Below are 20,539 nucleotides of genomic sequence, written 5' to 3' on the forward strand. Positions count from 1 at the left end.
CCACTATCTTATCCACACACTCCTCAGCTGTCTGGGTCTATACCGGAATCACCTCTACGTACTTGGTAAAGTGATCAGACATTATCAGGATGTATCTGTTACCACTAGCACTCACAGGAAGAGGGCCAACAAATTCCACTGCCAACACATCCCAATGAGCACTTGCTTGTAGTCGCCCCAACGGCGCCTTTGGTTTCTTGACAAGGGTCCTGTTCCTCTCACATACATCACACGCTTGAATGTACAGCCGGATGTCTGTTTTTTGATTGAACCAATTGAAGGATCTCACTACGACAACTCGGTTGTTTTTTTTAAACCATGATGACCAGCTGTAACAGCATTATGAGAATGTCTTATACTTGATTCTCTAATTTTCTTTGGAGTAACAAGCTGCAAATTGGTCTGGGATGTTAAAGAATCGCATCTTCCCCTGCGATACAACACACCTTCTTTTACTAGCAACTGATCCCAAATTATCCAATAATGTCTGGATTCTTGACTTTTGTCAACCATCCCACTATTGTCGGGTGTCTTTGTAGCGTTTACCGCTCCGGCAATTGTCTCAATATCCCTGTCTTCATTCTGCATTGCAGCCATCTCTTGACAGTGGTACTGACTGCACTGAATCGTCTGAGCATTGTCCGTATAACTTTAGCAGTTGAAACTGTGTTTTCAGACACTAATGCAGTTGGCTCAGTTTCAAGATTTGCATCTTGTGGGCCTGGAAGACTTGACATCATAGACGCTGCCCTCTTTCGATACTTTGTACATGGGCCGAATTTAAGTGGCTCACTCGTGTCGACCGTCCGTTTGCAAACCTGGATCTTGTGATAATTCAAAAGACACTTAAGCAATTGCCTGAATGGTTTCAACTTATGCATGACATAGTGGGTATCAAGCACGACCTTTTAACTCTACCAAGTGCCTAAGGTCATGTCACAATTACTTAGCATAGAACAAAATTTATTTGACAACACTTTAAATGTATATAAGGGATCTGATCATGCATTCCCTATAAAGCATTGGGCTTTGTGTTTGCCCCATGTCCGTCTGTCAATCCAATTGTCTGCCCATTGCAAAACATTAACTCGCAAGTTTAAAAATATAAGAATGGTCATGAAACTTCGAATACGCATAAGGAAGATGCACGGATTGTGCAAGAACAAAGTAATAAAATGATCTTCACATCATTATTCAACAAACCCACTACCAGACTTCTGTCTTCTGACACTTCTTACACCGGTACTGCACCCTGCTTGGTTTCTTCGCTGTCTCCTTAGCCATCAAATATAGCATCATGGATTAAAGGGCAAGTTACCGGTCAAGTCGAGGGAACCAATCTGTCTTTGATCACTAACACTTTTTTGACACCCTTAAAACGCTGACTTTGTTATACTTATGTCACAAACATAGAACTTTTCTGGATTACTGTGATACCGTTACCATTTAATTTAATTATTTATATATTTATGTTAAGTCTTGCGAGTTCGTCAAGTATCTGTGATGTTAAACACTTCTTTGTTTTGTGAGTTTTTTTTTGCACTTATATGTATCATAGATACCGCTGGGCCAAATGTAAGGATGAGCGCTCTAAAACCGGTTTAAACCCCTAATGCTTTGCATTGACCGTTGCAAGGCGATGACCCCAGGTTTATTCTTATATGCGTTTATGTCGTTTTGTTTTGTGCTGTTTGTACTGTTTAGGAAATTGGTCACTTGCCTTAAATAAAGGACCAACTAATTGTATATAATTAGAATGCATTACTGCTCCAGTAACTTGAGTTTCACTTCTTTATATTATATCGTGAGTTTATGTATATATTTATCAATAGCGTTTTTCATGTTTAATCATTTTATTCGGACAATCAATGTTCCAAAATCCAACATATACATCAAGTGTCTACAATAATTGCTTTTAAGCACTGTTATATTTCACACCGAGCGTTTTGAGCTTTCTTCGCACTTTGCACAACCATGACGGAACACATTTTCCAACGTAGGGCTTCAACTTATCATGGTGTACTGTTTTCTTTTGCCCATTTGTATCCATTCGCATTGTCAAATTTATTGTTGATGGCATGTTTGTAATGACATATGGTCCATCATAGTGAGGTTCCAGCTTGTTTGTAACACCAACTTTTCTGGTTTCCCGTAAGAGCCATACAATGCACCCAAAATTGTATTTTGTATTTATACAAGGCCACTCTTGAGTCATAGGTTTCCTTATTTCGTTCGGCTTTCTTCCCTAGGAAAACACGAGCGAGCACATGGGTCCAACTTGTTTGCTTCCTCAACCTCAAGGCGTTTCCCGCTGCAGAGTCCCCGTCTTCTGCGGTTCTAGGAAGACAATAAATGACATCAAGAGGCAGACGGACTTCTTGACCAGTTGCAAGCATGTTTTGCGACAGACCGGTGCTCTCGTGCGGAGTTGCTGGATATGCTCCTGCGATACTTCCTAGATGCAAATCCCATTAGCTCTGTTCATCCGACTAATATGCGCAAATCATTTTCAGGGGAGGGGGAGTGGAACGATAGAATCGCTCAACTTGGCCATTGCCTTAATGGGTTGCCCGGGCTGGTGCGAGTCTGCTTGATCCCGAAGATAGAAAACATTTTCTGAAATAACTGACTCTCGATTGCTGAACCCTAATCTGATTGGATGGAAAGATACGTACCCCAGCGCGAAATAAAATTATCCACTATCTTATCCACACACTCCTCAGCTGTCTGGGTCTATACCGGAATCACCTCTACGTACTTGGTAAAGTGATCAGACATTATCAGGATGTATCTGTTACCACTAGCACTCACAGGAAGAGGGCCAACAAATTCCACTGCCAACACATCCCAATGAGCACTTGCTTGTAGTCGCCCCAACGGCGCCTTTGGTTTCTTGACAAGGGTCCTGTTCCTCTCACATACATCACACGCTTGAATGTACAGCCGGATGTCTGTTTTTTGATTGAACCAATTGAAGGATATCACTACGACAACTCGGTTGTTTTTTTTAAACCATGATGACCAGCTGTAACAGCATTATGAGAATGTCTTATAATTGATTCTCTAATTTTCTTTGGAGTAACAAGCTGCAAATTGGTCTGGGATGTTAAAGAATCGCATCTTCCCCTGCGATACAACACACCTTCTTTTACTAGCAACTGATCCCAAATTATCCAATAATGTCTGGATTCTTGACTTTTGTCAACCATCCCACTAGTGTCGGGTGTCTTTGTAGCGTTTACCGCTCCGGCAATTGTCTCAATATCCCTGTCTTCATTCTGCATTGCAGCCATCTCTTGACAGTGGTACTGACTGCACTGAATCGTCTGAGCATTGTCCGTATAACTTAAGCAGTTGAAACTGTGTTTTCAGACACTAATGCAGTTGGCTCAGTTTCAAGATTTGCATCTTGTGGGCCTGGAAGACTTGACATCATAGACGCTGCCCTCTTTCGATACTTTGTACATGGGCCGAATTTAAGTGGCTCACTCGTGTCGACCAATGGGCATTCACAGTCTCGCTGTCCTTTTCATTTCGTTAAAGCGTAAGAGTGTGGCTGTTTTAGACCTGGACAGTATTCAATCGCGAAGTCGAACGCCGATAAAATGTCGTTCAATCTTGCGATTGTGTCACTGGGTTCTTTCATGCTGAAGAGCCAGACTAGGGCTTGATGATCAGTTCTGACGATGAACCTTCTACCCTGCAGGTATTGTCAAAAAGACTGCACAAAATACACTACCGCTAGTAGCTCATTTTCTGTAATGTAGTGATTCTTTTCTGACCTGTTGAGCGCTCGGCTCGCATTGGATATCACGCGCTCACGATTCTCTTGGAACAGAGCAAGTACAGCTCAAATGCCCACACCTGATGCATCTACGTTGAGGAAGAACATGCCTTTATTTAGGGGATAACCCAATTCTACCGGGTTGATCAGGGCTTGTTTGAGTACACTCAACGACTTCTCTTTGGCTTCTTTCCACTCGAACTTTGCTTCCTTTCTGGTCAAACACCAGTGGTCTTGTCAGTTTTGCAAAGTCCTTGATAAACCGACGAAAATATGACCATGTAGCCACGAACTGCCTCGCCTGTTGGGGTTTTGAGGCGTTGGCCAGCCAGTTATTCTAGCCAAGTTTCAGGGGTCGGGTTTAACGCCTTTATTGGACATCAAATGCTCCAGAAATACGACTTCTGTTTGAAGCATGTTGCATTTGTCTGGTTTCAACTTCAATCCAGCCTCTCGGATCCGGGATAGAACTTCGTCTAGACGCTCAAGATGCTGCTCAAATGTAGAGCCATAAACAATGATATCGTCGGTATAGACTAGGCATGTGAGCCACTGTAGACCTTGTAAAGGTCCGCTGGAAGGTGCTGGCTGCGTTGTTTAAACCAAAGGGTATTCAAGTCATCTCATATTGGCCGTATTAACATACGAAGGATGTCTTCGAGATGTCTTCCTTCTTCAAAGGAATCTGAAAGTAGCCTGAAGTTAAATCGAAACTACTGAACAGATGTGAGCCCGCTACCGCATCAAGGCAGTACTGAACACGGGGCAGAGGAAAGCCATCCGGTTTGACTGAAGCATTAAATTTCCGGTAGTCCACACATGGACAAATGCTTCCATTTTTCTTTTAAACTAAGACAATCGGACTTGCCCAAGGTGAGACACTCTTTTGAATCACACCCTTTTTAAGGAGGTATTCAATTGCGCACTTTTCTTCGTCTGCGTAAGCTAGCGGGAAACGACGTGGTCTCTGCTTAACGGGTGCTGCAACCTCTGTGTTTATCGAGTTCTCAGTTAAACGAGTATAACACAAATCCCAATCATTTGTGGAAAATGTGTCTTGTAACTTGATGAGTAACCCTGCGACTGATTCAACTTGGGCCTGCGTCTTTTCTTTGATTTATCTCTCAAGTAGAGATATGAGGTGCGGCGGGACCTGACCAAGTTTCGCAGGTGTCAGAAGTCTTGAGTTGCCTTTAATTGTATTCGGCTGACTTGCCATGACTCTTCTTAAAGATGAAAAAAGTGTTTTCCTTGTCCATGTTTTCTTCTTGCGATACCACGGAAACGACACTTTCAATCATTACTGCTCTTCCGATCACTGCATTTTGTCTCAGATGAACCTTAGTCATGAAAGGGTTAAGATTCCTGACCGTGCAGGCTTGCGATTGGTTTAAATTGACTAAATTTGACGCCATCTGTAACGGATATTTTTCTTGAAGTGCTGCGTTGGTTGCACTGCGTAGTCCGCCTGCTTGTCATCATCTTCACTCGCAAACCTCTCACCGAATACCTTTACCAAGCTTCAGCTTGATCTGGCACCGTTGTGTCACTCGCCGCGACTTCTTGCATTGTCCTACCTGGCCTACCTACCTGAAAAACAGGTATTTCGCTCCCATCTAGAACAATCTTGTTCTCGCTTAACAAGATGTCTGCTGTCTGCTGGCCTACCCTGTTTCCCTCTGAGAATATCATAATATAGAAAGGCGTCGTCTTCTATTTCCGACGCTATTACCACTTCGGTCATCGTCACTGGACCAAGCTGCAACTTCAATCTTGCCTGACATGCATCTGTAATGGGAGCATCCGCCGCAATCATCAGACAGGCTGGCTTTTTAAGCATCGGTCGACTCTCAGGACGTAATTGTGCAAACACTCTTTTTGATATAATTGTCCTTGGCGCCCCAGAAGCTGTAGTAAACGTTAACGGGTATATCATTTACCATCTCCTTGACACAGACACCATCTGCCAGCTGCTTTGCTCTCTCTAATCTCACCACCTCGTTCCATCCCAAGCGATCCACCAATTCACTTGGCTGGCCTCCTTCGTCTTCTACTGGGATCTCCCTTTGGCCGCAAGGGTTGGTCCATTCTCGTTTAAAGGATTCTCACTTCTCTTATATTATCGGACTCTGTTTCTTTAACATCTCCCTTAGTCTGTTCAACCAAGCATTCTCGTGCAAAATGGCTTTTTCCATGGCATTCCACTTCTCTTCTACTTTTTATTTCCCCATTGCCACTTATAGTTCTTTATTTCAAGGTGTTCAGCCGTTTTAATATTTGTTGCAAGACTCCGTCGTTGCTTTCTGTTGTGTCCGGCTGAGGTCTCTTATGTCACTTACTTGCCTTCTTGTATGATGGTTGCTTGTTTGGTGCTTAAAGTTCTTCGTAGAAAGACTCGTCTGTTCCAACAGCTCTCAGTTTTGCCCTTTATGATTCTTATGACCCCGCTTGCCCTCAAATCCCGCTTTGGTTTGGATTAGTGTCACCAGGTTGTAGACCGCTTCATCGATCGCTGTAGGCTGTTTATGGTATTCTACTTCAAGTTGTTTCTGTTAAAAATGAAGTGGAGAAGGTTCTAATATTAAAACTGAGCGAGACTGACTCGGAGCAAAAAAAAATCGGCTCCTTATATACTCTGGGATTGGATCGACCAAAAATCTGGGGCGAAAAGTGGTCGAAAAATGGTCATAATATGGCAATTGACCAAATATTGGCCAATGACCAAGAGTACATGTGCAAACAGTGGTCATTGACGAAATAACTGGTCAATGACGACACTACGACTTAACTACATTCGAACGTCAACTTAACAACTAACTGAGTAAAACAGACAAATGGCAGCCATCTTGAATTTTAAATAAGAATTAAACATGAGCGCAGTTAAAATATGACAATTTACAAGAGCGGTGCATAATATCATGACATGATGTGGGCTTTTTCTATTCATTGCCGATAACCTTGACTTCAAACAATTCAGTCGTTTGGAACAGGAAGAAAGATGGCTGACGGCTGACAAAAATGTGATATCAAACAAAAGAGTTTTACTTTTCCAAAAGGGGTAATGCCATCTGATGCAAAAAGGAGCAAACGTATAAACAGACAGTAGGATTTGATAACATTTAATGGCTATTATCAATCACCAATGTGAGTAAGAAGTAGAATAAATAATTTAAGAATCAGTGCAATGAATGAAAGTCGTAATGAAACTTGCAATGAAATGTCGAAACAAAAAAACAAGCCCATGATAAAATACATATGAAATATACAATTGAACTTATTAAATAATAAAATTTGATGAGTATAATTTATACTAAAACAACCCTGGACATGACTACTAGCGGTGGGTGCCTTTCCAAACAACAACAGCAACAACATTACTAACACAAGGTAAGGTCACATAAAAAATCATTTCAATTAAAGAAGGACGGGGTACTTCAATAAATCTAATATTTGTGTGCATGAATAGGTGCTTTCCAAGTAAAATTTGCAAATAACAGAAAAAAAAGGTCCTTCCTTACTCACGCCGGGTATGCGGATACTTTGATAACGGATGGCGCTTCGATAACATAGAACAACAAAAGCCACGCGCGAGAGAAGAGTTCTTCAGCTTGTTTTGCATTTATGTTTTGTTCTTTTGGTTCTTTTCACGGAACATTGTTTGAACGACTAATGGTATAATACTTGTATTGCGTAGAACGAAATGCGCGGAAAAACACGGTGGATTGTGCAAAAAACACACGATAAAATTCCATCGATAATGAGCATAAATTGGATGGTCAGTACATATTTCAACAAATATTTCGGATGCCAAATTTTCATGGACACCTCTTTAACCGATCATCTCGATGACAATGGCACTTCTATTCCCGATTACTTGACACTTTTACCAGAAACAACAAACTCTTTTTAGTGATTAATATATACAGAATTTGCTGTGGAATACTGTTATAGCAAGCAGGCAATAAATAAATATTTATGTACTGACGTCAATTAAAAACGAATTACCGAAACATTTTCTTATCGTTTTTAAATATGATTATAATTGTGTATAAATTTGAAAAATGAATGTGAAACTTATTCGATACGTCTGATGAGTACAGTCTATACGACCATATATTTTCCAGTTTTTGAGTCACCCAACCGCCGGATCATCGCATTGTACACGAGCTTTAACAAGTTTAACTAGCGTTCTTTGTAGCGAAACGGTTGATCTTTGTTATCGGAGTTTCATCGGTTTTCGAAGTATCCGCATTACCAGCGTGTTGCTTTGATCGTAAAATTAATATGCATTCAACCATAGACAAGTTCACTTTGCCTCCGCACCTAAGATTTTATTAAAATAATATGATCGACACGTTTGTTCTGCGAAAAGCTATTTATAAATATATCCTATTTATTTCCACGAAACCATTTTCATATGAGTACTAAAACATATTCAAGTAGGTGTTTAAAGATTTATTTAACACCCACGATTGTCAACGGTTTAAAAGGAGCTTATATTTGGATCTTTATTGGAAATAGCTTTTTTAGGTAGACTTTCAATTAAAACAAAATTCGCTATTATCATCATTATCATCGTCATCATCATCATCATCATCATCATCATCATCATCATCATCATCATCATCATCATCATCATAATCATCATCATCATCATCATCATCATCATCATCATCATCATCATCATCATCATCATCATCATCATCATCATCATCATCATCATCATCATCATCATCATCATCATCATCATCATCATCATCATCATCATCATCATCATCATCATCATCATTATCATCATCATTATCATCATCATCATCATTATCATCATCATCATCATCATCGTCGTCGTTGTCGTCGTTGTTTTCCTCCTCCTCCTCCCCCTCCTCCTCATCATCATCATAATCATCACCATCATCATCATCGTCATCATCGTAATCATCAACATCGTAATCATCAATTTTGCCTGCATCATTATATTTTCTTCTGAATTATCTTCTTCATTATTATTATTACTTTTCTTCTTCTTCTTCTTCTTTTTTATTATTATTATTATTATTTTATTAAGAAGTAGTCGTAGATTACAGCAGTTATGTTATTACAGGTCGTACATAGTTTATGAAATAAAACATAAACACTTGCCTGAATGGCTTAAACTTATACACGACATCATGTGTATTAAGCACGACCTTTTAATTCTTCCAAATGCCAAAGGTCATGTCACAATTACTAAGCATAGACCCAAATAAATATGACTACACTAAAAAAGTACATAAGGTATATGATCATGCATTCCCTATTAAGCTTCTGGCTTTGTGTTTGCCCCATGTCCGTCTGTCAATCTAATTCTCTGTTTGTCTGCCCATTGCAAAACATTAACTCGCAAGTTAAATAAAAAAAGATAAAAATCATCATGAAACTTCGAATACAAATACCGAAGATTAACGGGCTGTGCACGTACAAAGTAATAAAATGATCTGCCCATTATTATTCAACAAACCCACTCCATTCCCATCCACGATAGGAAAATTAAAACGTCATTAATTGTTAATATGATATTGTACAAAACACATTCCATCTACGGTAGAACGATTTTCACCTACACAATAAGTTTTATCACATAGTGGAAAATACGTTACTTTGTACGTCCTCTTTGTACGAAAAGCGATTTAAAAATGTACGAAATCAGTTTTGCTTATTTATTCCTTAAACTACGTAAGGGTCGGATAAAGTTGATTTCACTATTCGTGGAATGTATGTTCGTGAGCAGGATGTCCCAAATATTTCGATCGTAGTTAACCAGTATATAAAACAAAGTTAATCTCAATATCAAATAAATCCTGTTTGAATTCGGTTCGAAAAGATGTTTATTCATTTGCGTTAAGTGTCGTCCAAGACTAGCCTGTGCAGTTCGCAAAGGCTTATCAGGGACGACACTTTCCGCTTGTATGGGTTTTTTCGTTAACAGAAAATCTCTTCTTAGCAAAAATCAATTAAAAGCGGAAAGAGTCGTCTCTGTTACCATGTGATTCATAAATAGTATTAACCAGAGCACTTAGTGAGCCATACTGATTGCGGACCCGTGCAACAGATTTCACATTGAGGTATTTCACAGTTCTGTTGACCTTCCAACAATTTACTCGTATGTAACTGTCATCATGGTGGACATATCACATTTTGTTCGACGCACATGCATCTTTTTCAACGTTTGAGGAATGCAACCTCAGCTTGCATACATAAAGTTATTGGGTAAAATTGGTCAAAATCATAGGTGATACTTTCCAAATCGTGAAAATTAAACATTGCTTATGTTAATTCGGTATTATCGCCCCTTCATTATTGTACGGGATGCCAATTTAAGAAGCGACATTCCCATACCCGTTTCACAAACATTTGCATTATTAGGTTATTCTGAAGGTACAAAAGCAAAGGAACATCAGTTAACCTGTATTTCTCTTTACAAACAAATATAATGTATGGGCGACATTCCACATATATAAGTGTTCTTTCCCAAAAATACTACTTCAAACAAGCATTTGCGTTTTATTAAATACCGGTTAAAATACTTATCGAAACTGTTTCTATTTCACAATTGATGATTGTCACTGAACCGTACGAATGAATAAGAATGTCATATAATAAAGTTCGTGCATAGCAGTCACACTTAACTAGTGTATCGGGTTTAATTTCACATGTGTTGTATACATCATATCTTAGCAAGTGAGCGCTATATCTAGATAATGTGCGAACCAGACCCGGTTGTACATAAATACATCAAATTGTTAATAAAATAGCGAATTGTTAACTATTCCTGTGTAACGATAAACTTCGCCAGTAACTTCACATTAACTTAACAGACCATTTGCGTCCGTTAAATTTTTGGCACTACATGCTTGATTTAATAATACATACGAATTCAACACTTATGATATTATTTGATATCCTGGCACACTTGTGTCACCAAAATTAGGAAAAGTGGGTGTTTTTCATTTACTGCAGCTCTGAAACAACATTTTGTGGCGATAACTTCGCCACCAGTGAGCCCGACAATGTGATGCCGGCGTGGTTAATTAACCATTTGCAGCAAATAAAGCAACAAAGTCTATTGAAAGCTTACACAAATTGTATCTAACTTACATTAGTTGGCACCGAAATGGGTAAATGTGCACAAAAAACCTTTTTGTTTTCTCAGATTACCCGGAATTGAGCACCCTGGCCAGACTGACACTTTCCGGAGCCTGTCCGAGACGGAACTCGAGCCGAGGAATCATAGGTCCAGGTGTGACAAAAGACTTAAGGCTCATGTGTGACGATGACTTTTTTAGTCAGGAAGTGAAGTTGTTTTTCCATGCAAGCAAGCCCTTTTGTTGGGTCAAAGGACATCATAAATGCTGCTTCTACATTGATTTTGCCTAAAATGTGTCCAATTAAAAAAAAAAAGTTTGTTCGAATCCGGTTTAAAACCTGCTTTGATGCACAAATATTGCCATTGATGATTTTTCACTTATTAAGTCATATGTTACATCAACTTTGCCTCTTAGAATCGAAACGGATGCCTCGTATGTAGTCTAAGTGCTGCATGTATGATGTAAGTTTGGCTTTTCTACCTTTATTCTTGACGCGAAACGCTGTTACGCATGACGCTTTCAACGGCAACTTTTATGAATAAATCTGTGTGCCATTGTACCGGAACTTTGTGATCTTTCTCAAACCAGATTATACCTGTGGGAAAAGTGCCTTTAATTTAAATGTGAAGGGTTTGGGTTCTCTTAAAGGTCACATAACCCCAAACCGGAACTCCTGTTTGCAGGGTTACATGCAGTCAACTTGATACTTAGCCCACATTGTTGAGTGCATGCTGCCCAGGATTAATAAAATACATTGCAAATGGTTGGTTTTGTTATCAACTTGAAGGTATATTTGTAAGCAATAAAAAAAAAAGCCATTTTTGTGCTCTACTGTTTGTGTTGATGGTTCCCGGCTTTGAAAGGAGATCATACTATTTGAGCCCAAAATGGCATTCTGCACAGCTGTCAAAACCGGTGTGCCTATTCTAAGGTAAATATTTTGAGTTACCGCGTATAGAATTTATGCAATTATTTTTTCAATGATGTATGATGATAAAGTGGGTATGCGCTTGGTCATGGTAAAAATTGATCTCGAACTTCCAACTATGCTATATGTAATATAGTAGAAAATTAATTGCGCATTCGTAACATTGAACACACATGTGATAAAATTTCGCGGCGCCCAACAGGGAATAATAATGTTCGCAATAGCAAGAATACAAAAAAGCATTTGTAAGCATAAAATAAAAAGAAAAATTGTTTGATTTGGTGGAATATCGATTTTAATTCACTCGTGATCATAGAAAAATGTATTTTCATTCCTGGCTGCGCCACTCGAAATACGGTGGCGCTGCGGTTGTATGATAGGCCCTTTACTACACGGACTACTTAAATATCTGACTTGTATACAAGCTTTTCACGTGTTGATTAAATAGTTAGATCATAGCATAATGAGTAATCCACGTTATTTGCGAAACTAAGTTTTTATTTGATGACGTCTTGAATCGATTCTCTGTGAATATTTACAACGTATTACTCTTTTTGGGCCACTGTCAGATGACTTGGTTATTCGACACATACTACAAAAGTTCAAGTACTCTACACATGTTGATGGTCAATATGATTCACGCTAGATGTCCCCATGCGTTCGTCATTTTATTTAAAAAAATATATTTGCTGCAAAACATTTATTATTTTACCCGGATAACTGTTTTTAATAATCGCACACTGTACATTTCAGTGATTTGGTCTGCTTTAGATAAATGTAGCATTTGTGTGAACAACTATTTAGAGCACGGACACACGTTCAACGAGAATGACAATTGTATGTTTCAATAGAGTGTGCATCTAGGTACATGGTTGTATACACTGAAACACAATGGGCAACTAAATTCAATCTGCTCACAAAAATCTTCTATATTTCGTGAAAGACATGTCCCTACGCTATTTTATGGACCAAAGTTTTAAAGTAAGTCTTTGAACACTTTCTACTTTTGTTGCTCCGCGTGAGCATATTTATACAAGCGAACTCAAGTGTCTGAAGTTGGTTGCTGAAGAACTCAATAAGAATGTTTTAAGTACAGTTATGACAGCACTAAGTTTCCTTTTGTAAAACAGCTAACTAGGGTGAGCGACCATCTGATGCAAAGACTATGCCCCTATTGCAGTTCATGAAAAACACAATCCCATAAATTATTAATGGTAGATTATTTGCTATCTTTCAAATAATTGAGGGAAAATTATAATAGCAAGTGTGATCAAGTTTATATATATTCCCATCAATCTGTAGAAATAGAATTGCACTTCAAAACTCTGTTTCCAACCGGTGAATAAGTTCTAGCTGGCAAGGGAGAAAGGCTAAAAAGATAGTTTGTTTATAAATATATCACGCCACTGTGTTTGTACAAACGCTGTGCAAATCTACATTAATAGCGAATAACTTCAGTACACTCAGTGCTTTGATTATTAAATAGTAGAATAATATATATATGTGTAGTTTTAAATATAAAAGTTGTCCTGAGAACACTTTCCGCTCGCGCCGAAATTTAGAAGAATTATTTAAATGGTTATGAATGAAATATTCACAGGCGCACTTTTGCTGAGGGTTTTAATAGTTTTTGAAATTATCATGATAGTGTGTAAATTGAAATTGGTTTATACGGTTTTATAAATTTAGCATAAACATTCATGAAAAAGTTAATCAACATTGATTTAACACAACTAAATAAGGAGATACCTTCGATAGGTCCATTTAAACATGTACTGAACGAATCGATCCCGATTCCAATTTTGTTGGATTTATTTTTTATTTATTAGAAACTGTAAATGCAAGTTCGTACAAGTTATTGAAAGTAGGAATTTTTTAATTAAAAAAGATTTAAAAGTATGCAATATTTGTTAAAGCGGTACATGACAAGAGAGTTACAAGAGAGACAAGACTTGAACAGGTGACCTGGTTTTTGAACCCAATAGACCCTGATTTAAACATGACCTTTATTTTAAAGATATATACATTCTGACAAAGTTGAATCAAGATTGAGTAAAACAATATGGATTCTAGAGTAATACATTATTTTTTAAAGATGCTACATGGTGGTCTATTTTTCGGACACTCTTGACTAAGATTTTATCTGGGCTTATTATTGTCAAGTTAAACATCGTGACAAAGTTTCATCAAGTTTTAGTCATCAATGTTGCCCCTAGAGTATTAACAAGGTGTTTCTCATATTAAACCTGGTGACCCAATTAAAACATGTGCCCTAGATTTTTACTTTGCCTTAATATTGCCTAGATATGATTTTATAAATGTTTCTTTACATTGCTAAGATGCACATTCTTACCAAGTTTCATCAAGATTGAGTCATAATAATGTTGCTTCCAGTGGTATAAAAAGGTTTATTTTCAAATTTGACTTAGTTTGCCTGTTTTTGCGTTCACTGACGCAGATTAAAAATTGGCCTAGATATTGCAAAAAGATAAATATTCTGTCCAAGCTACACCGCGGATATCGATCTATTTCTCACAAATTTTTATCAACATAACATAGGCAGATAAAAGGATCGCCATAAGGTTGAGACCCTGTTTAACAACACACAAAATGTTGGAACACGTAAAACAATAGGCGAAGCACTCTCACCATGTTTGAATGCGCACCTGATCAAGTGGTCCCCCTTTGGACGACAAGGTCACTGAATGCTTATAAAATCAAGTTGCTTCAATAAGCCGCGTAGTTTTCAAAATACGACTTTGTGTAAATTGTAATGCCTAAGCGGGAAATCAGTATTCCGAAAAAAGGGCAAAATGAAAAGGCAGCGTGTCTCCAACGATTAAAATGTTAAATTATTAAATATGCATGTAAATAATTTTACAAAAGTAAAAGTAACATCAGAATGTTGCGAAAGTTTAATTAAGAAGTTTGTCTGCAAAGTACCAGATGGTAAAAAGTTAAATTGATTAAACAGTCTACTTCTGTGTATAGTTGTAAAGCATTTCCTGTGGACGATGGAGGGTTCATATTCGTCGTATTCCTGCTTGCTGATCCATACCTGCTGGAAAGTGGCCATTGAGGCCAAGATGGAGCCACCAATCCAATCCACCAATACTTCCTCTCAGTGGGAGCAATGAGCTTGATCTTCACGGTGGAAGGAGCCAGGATGAATTTCTTCTGCATCCTGTCGACAACACCTGGGAACATGGTGGTGCCTCCAAACAGGACGGTGTTGGCGTACAGATCCTAACGGATGTCGACTTAGCACTTCATGATGTTGTTGTATGTGGTTTCATGGATACAGACTAGGGCGACGTCGCAGAGCTTCTTCTTGATGTTAAGTACGATTTCACGCTCGGCGGTGGTTCTAACCGAGCAACCACGCTCAGTGAGGATCTTCATCAGGTAGTTAGTAAGATCTCTGCTGGCCATGTCAAGACGCAAGATGGCGTGGGGCAGAGCGTAACCTAAGTAGATGGGAACAGTGTGGGTGGCGCCGTTGCCAGAGTCGAGCACGATACTGGTGATACGTCCGGAAGATCACAGAGAGAGCACAGCCTGATTGCAATGTACATGGCCTGGTCGTTGAAGGCCTCGAACATGATCTGGGTCATCTTTTCCCTGTCTGCTTTGTGCTTTGTGGTTCAGTGAGTACTCGGTTAGGACTGCGTGGTGTCGGGGGCCACACGGAGCTCGTTGTAGAAGGTTTGGTACCAGATCTTCTCCATATCGTCGCAGTTGGTGACGATACCGTGTTCAATGGGGTACTTGACGGTGAGGATACCTCTCTTGCTCTGGGCTTCTCTCCCGAGTAGCTGTCATTCTGATGATAAGTTAAGTGAGTTATTCCGACGGAATAAAAACACAGTACGGCTTGCTCACAATATTAAGTTATTCTTTCTTCGAAAGTGGTTACAATGTTCATTCAAGATTTTGCCCGCTGACCAAGTTGCGACACATGTGACCCAGATTTGAAATTTTCCAGGATATTGCCAAGATATACATTTTACCTAGTGTCATCAAGGTTGAGTGATAAATAAGGATTCAATTGTTGTAACAATGTTTTGTTAAGAGTTTACCTGGTTGCCTAGTTTTTATGCCCCGGATCGAATGATCGGGTGTAATTCTGTCATTCTGTCCTAAAACATTAACCTTGGTCATAACTTTTGCAATATTGAAGATAGCAACTTCATATTTGGCATGCATGTGTATCTCAAGGAGCTGCACATTTCGAGTGGTAAAAGGTCAAGGTCATCCTTCAAGGTCAAGGGTCAATTATATGGCTTCAAAGCGGCGCATTAGGGGGGAATTGTGTTTAAACCCAGATTCTGACTTTGCATTGATATTGTCAAAGTGAACATTTTGATTAAGTTTAAGCAGAATTGCGTCATATATGTGGGTTGTCTAGTGGTTTTAAGGTTTTTAAGCAGGTGAACTCTCATTCATGTGGCTTCTGAAGTGTTGACAAAGTCTGTCTAAGATTAGGCATGATTACCTAGTTCATGATCGCACGTGACCCAGATTCGAATATAGCCCATATATTGTCAAAATAAACTTCGATCAATTTTTATGAAGCTGATTCATCAATGCGACTTCTAGAGCGGTACAAGGTTTTCCTAAGATTATACCTATTTACAAAGTTTTTTCAACACACTTAACCCACGTTGAAAATTCGTAAGATATTGTCAAAATAAACCTTGTTACAAAGTTTCCTCATTATTATGTCATGCATATGGCTTCTTGAGTGGTTACGTTTTTTTTTAAAGATTTATCCGTAAGACCTTGTTTTTGGACACATCAGATAAAGATTTGAACTTGGCATAATGTTGTTGAAAGATAAATTGTGACCAAATATCATCAAGATTGTAAACAATATTTCCACTAGAGTAAAATAATGTGACTTATAAAGTGGGTAAGAGCTATAAATTGACAATGCTAACCGCACGACGCACGACACAAGACGCCGGGCATAGACTAACCACGATAGCTCTTGACTTTCTCAAAATAACGAATGCGTTCACTGCTCATGAAACACTATTAAACAATCATAGTCTAAAATCTTTTCTTGAAGCGAAATATGGGATTATGTCATGTCTATGTCATTAAGTCATTTGGTGTGCAGACTGAATAGCCAGACAAAAACATTGTCTGATTAGATCAGAGACTTGTCAGACAATATGTCATGTCAAACATAACCCGAGTGTCCGGCCGTCACAATACAGCTTTATTTATTCAAAAGTTTTATCTTCTTTTCAGACTGCCTGATGGACTTTGATGCGTCTGTATATGAGGGTCATGGGGATGTGGTTGGAGTGAGAGGGAAAGGGTGAACGTTTTAGGGGGCTGGTGTTTGGATAACGGCTTAGTGGAAAGGGTGAACATGAGGGAGATGAGGGGCGTGATGGTGAGGGGTGGGCCCGGAGAGTCGAGGTGAGTGAAATTTGAGTGATAGAGTGGTGGTGGAAATGGTGAGGTGTATATTATGGAAGTTACAGGGGGATGAATGAGACATAAGTTGTGTTCTCAGAGTAAGGGGATGGGGTTGGATAGATGAGTGGGTTGGTATCAGGAGAGTAAATGATGAAGTTGGTTGTACGGAGCAATCGGTCGAGATAAGGAAGTTAAGATGCTGGTTTAAGGTGTAGGGTGAAGATAAATTGGGTAGGATGTGGAGAAAAAATTGGGGGTAAGGAGAATAAAGGGTTACGAAGGGAAGATATTGGCGGTTAGAGGAATGTCGAGGGGTGTGGCGGTTTTGGAGGAATTATTGGATGGGAGATATTTATCTTCATCCAATGGTTTTGTTACACGTTTCCTACATCCCTTATTAAAGCAATTATGTGGTGGGGTTATGAGGATGCGGAAAGGAAGCTGAGATTTTCATCCTTATCAAAATGTATCGTAACTCGTTCCTTTTCTCTCTAATTGAAACAATCTTACGTTAATTAACCTGTTTAATTATCACTTAAATAAAGTTTTTTATTATTATTTTCTCTCAATGTTGGATTAGCTGTCTCACATTCTTGTAGTAAAATCAAATGATACATTATGCATTTTTTATCAAGATTTGTTTCAAACAATGTCCCTGTTTTGATTCAAATTATGTTTAATTATTGTTTTCAAATCTAAATGAAACGCCTGCAGTTTCATGCCCATAACTATCTCATTCGCCTGATTATCACCGTAAACACTCAAGAATAGCCTTCCATAACATAGTGCCTAAATATTAAAATCATTTTAAGCTGTTTTTATAAATGTGTGCAATTTAAACCATTTATGCCTAGCGTCTAGAAAAAAGGCCTTGGCAAACAGCGTAGACCAAGCTGAGACGCCGCATGATGCGGCGTCTCATCAGGGTCTGCGCTGTTTGCTTTAAAGGAATTTCTGTAAAAAAAATATTCTAAATATAGAAATAAATATTCTAGACATCCCTAATTTTGGAAATTAATTGTTCCAATTTAAAAGGATGGGAGAGTCCACTAGGCACAAATGGGTTAACACAACGGTTATAATATTCTGATCATGATAAACTTTACGAATTAAATGAAATTGAATGTATAACTAAATTGTTATCGTGTCTTTTCAAACGAATGTTTGCAAATAGCCTAATAACACTCAGGCTAATATGACTTTCGTAGCTTTATTGATAAAACGTCAATTTATATTTAATTATTACTTCAATTTTTGTGGTGGTATAAACATCAGTTGAACGAGCATTGAACCATAAATAAGATGTATATCCTTCCAAATGCTACGTTCATGAAATGTTAAAATTTAAAGAATTCTTTATAAACTCATTACTTTGGTATTATTGATTCCAATGTAAGATTGTAAAGTCATTTAATTTCATGACTCAGCTTCTCGTAAAATAATGCTTAAGTGACTGATTATCAATGAAATGATACTTAAATCTACATTGAAGTAGAAAAGTATATATCAATAGACAATGATATTCGAATATAACTTGTCTAAAAAAAGATGTGATAAAACTGTTTTAAAATAATATTTTTTCTTTACTCTGATCAAATTTAACTCGTCTTAAACATCCGCGTTTCCGAACGATACCTATCTTGCTTCTACGAATTTTCAGCAGTATTATATTTATCTTGTTACCAATAACCATGAGCACTATGATATATATCTCGTTACTACGTACCTTCAGCAGTATGATATCTATCGCGTTATCAGATACCTTCAGCAGCGTGATGTATATCTCACTAACACTTTCTTCAGCAGAGTGGTATCTATCTCACGTCCACGAACCTTCAGCAGTATGATTTCTATCTCAAACGTACCTTCAGCAGTAAAATATATATCTCGTTATCACATATCTTTAGCAGTATGATACCTATCTCATTACTATGCACCTACAGCAATATGATATCTGTTTTACTACTATAACTACAATGTACATTAAGCTGTATTATATCTATCTCATTACCACGTGCTTTCAAGAGTATGATATCTATCTCACTACTACGTACCGTCAGCTGTCTTATATCTATATCATTACCTCGTACCTTCATCAGTATGAAATCTATCTCACTACTATGTACATTCAGCAGTATGATATCTATCTAACTATTATGCACCTTCAGCAGTATGGTATTTATCTCACTTCTCTGTACATTCAGGAGTATGATATCTATTATACTTGTATGTACCTTCAGCAAAATGCTATCTATCTCATTATTATGTACAAACAGCAGTATGATATGTATCTCACTACTATACCGTCAGCAGTATAATATCTATCTAACTACTAAGTACCGTCAGCAGTATGATATCTATCTAGCTACTATGTATCGTCAGCAGTATAATATCTATCTAACTACTACGATCCGTCATCAGTATGATATCTATCTAACTACTATTTACCGTCAGCAGTATGATATATATCTAACTACCATGTACCGTCAGCAGTATGATATCTATTTCACTCCTATGTTCATTCAGCAGTGTTATAACTATCTCACTTTTTTTTATATTCACCAATATAATATATCTCAGTACTATGTTACTTTATCAGTATGATATCTATCTAATTAGTGTGTACCTTCAGCAGTATGATATCTTTATCACTACTATATACATTCAGCAGTATGATATCTATCTCACTACTATTGACCTTCAGCAGTATGATATATATCTGACTTCCATGTACCTTTAGCAGTATGATATCTATCTCATTTCTATGTACCTTCACCATATGACATCTATTTCACCACCACGTGCCTTCATCAGGATGATATATGTCTTAGTATTACGTACCTTCAGCTGTATGATACATATCTAACTACCAAGTGCCTTCCGCAGTTGGTTGTCTATCTCGCTTCTAAGAACATTCATTAAGTATTGCGTCTATCCAATTATTACGTACTTTCAGACGTTTGATATTTATCTTGTTACGACGTTCCTTCAGAGGTATAATATCTATAACACTGCCATGTACCTTCAGCAGTGTGTTATCTTTCATTTTGCAAAATTATTTCAGAAGTAAAATATGTATTTCACACCACCACATACCTTTGGAAGTATGATATCTATCTCACTACTTTGAAACGTTCCCAAAGTGATATCTATCTCACCACCTCGTGCCTTTATCAGTTTCATATCTGTCTTAGTATTACGTTTTTTCAGCTGTATGATACATATCTAATTATCAAGTGCTTTCAGCAGTATGATATCTCTCTATCACTACTA

At 38.1% G+C, this 20,539-nt stretch overlaps 1 pseudogene; it reads right to left on the reverse strand.

Annotated features, from left to right (window-relative positions):
* Window positions 1–37: 37 nt before the first annotated feature.
* Window positions 38–20,126, reverse strand: LOC127862826 (actin, clone 302-like; annotated as a pseudogene).
* Window positions 20,127–20,539: the final 413 nt, after the last annotated feature.

The sequence above is a fragment of the Dreissena polymorpha genome, chromosome 16 (assembly GCF_020536995.1).
Source record: "Dreissena polymorpha isolate Duluth1 chromosome 16, UMN_Dpol_1.0, whole genome shotgun sequence".
Taxonomy (NCBI): domain Eukaryota; kingdom Metazoa; phylum Mollusca; class Bivalvia; order Myida; family Dreissenidae; genus Dreissena; species Dreissena polymorpha.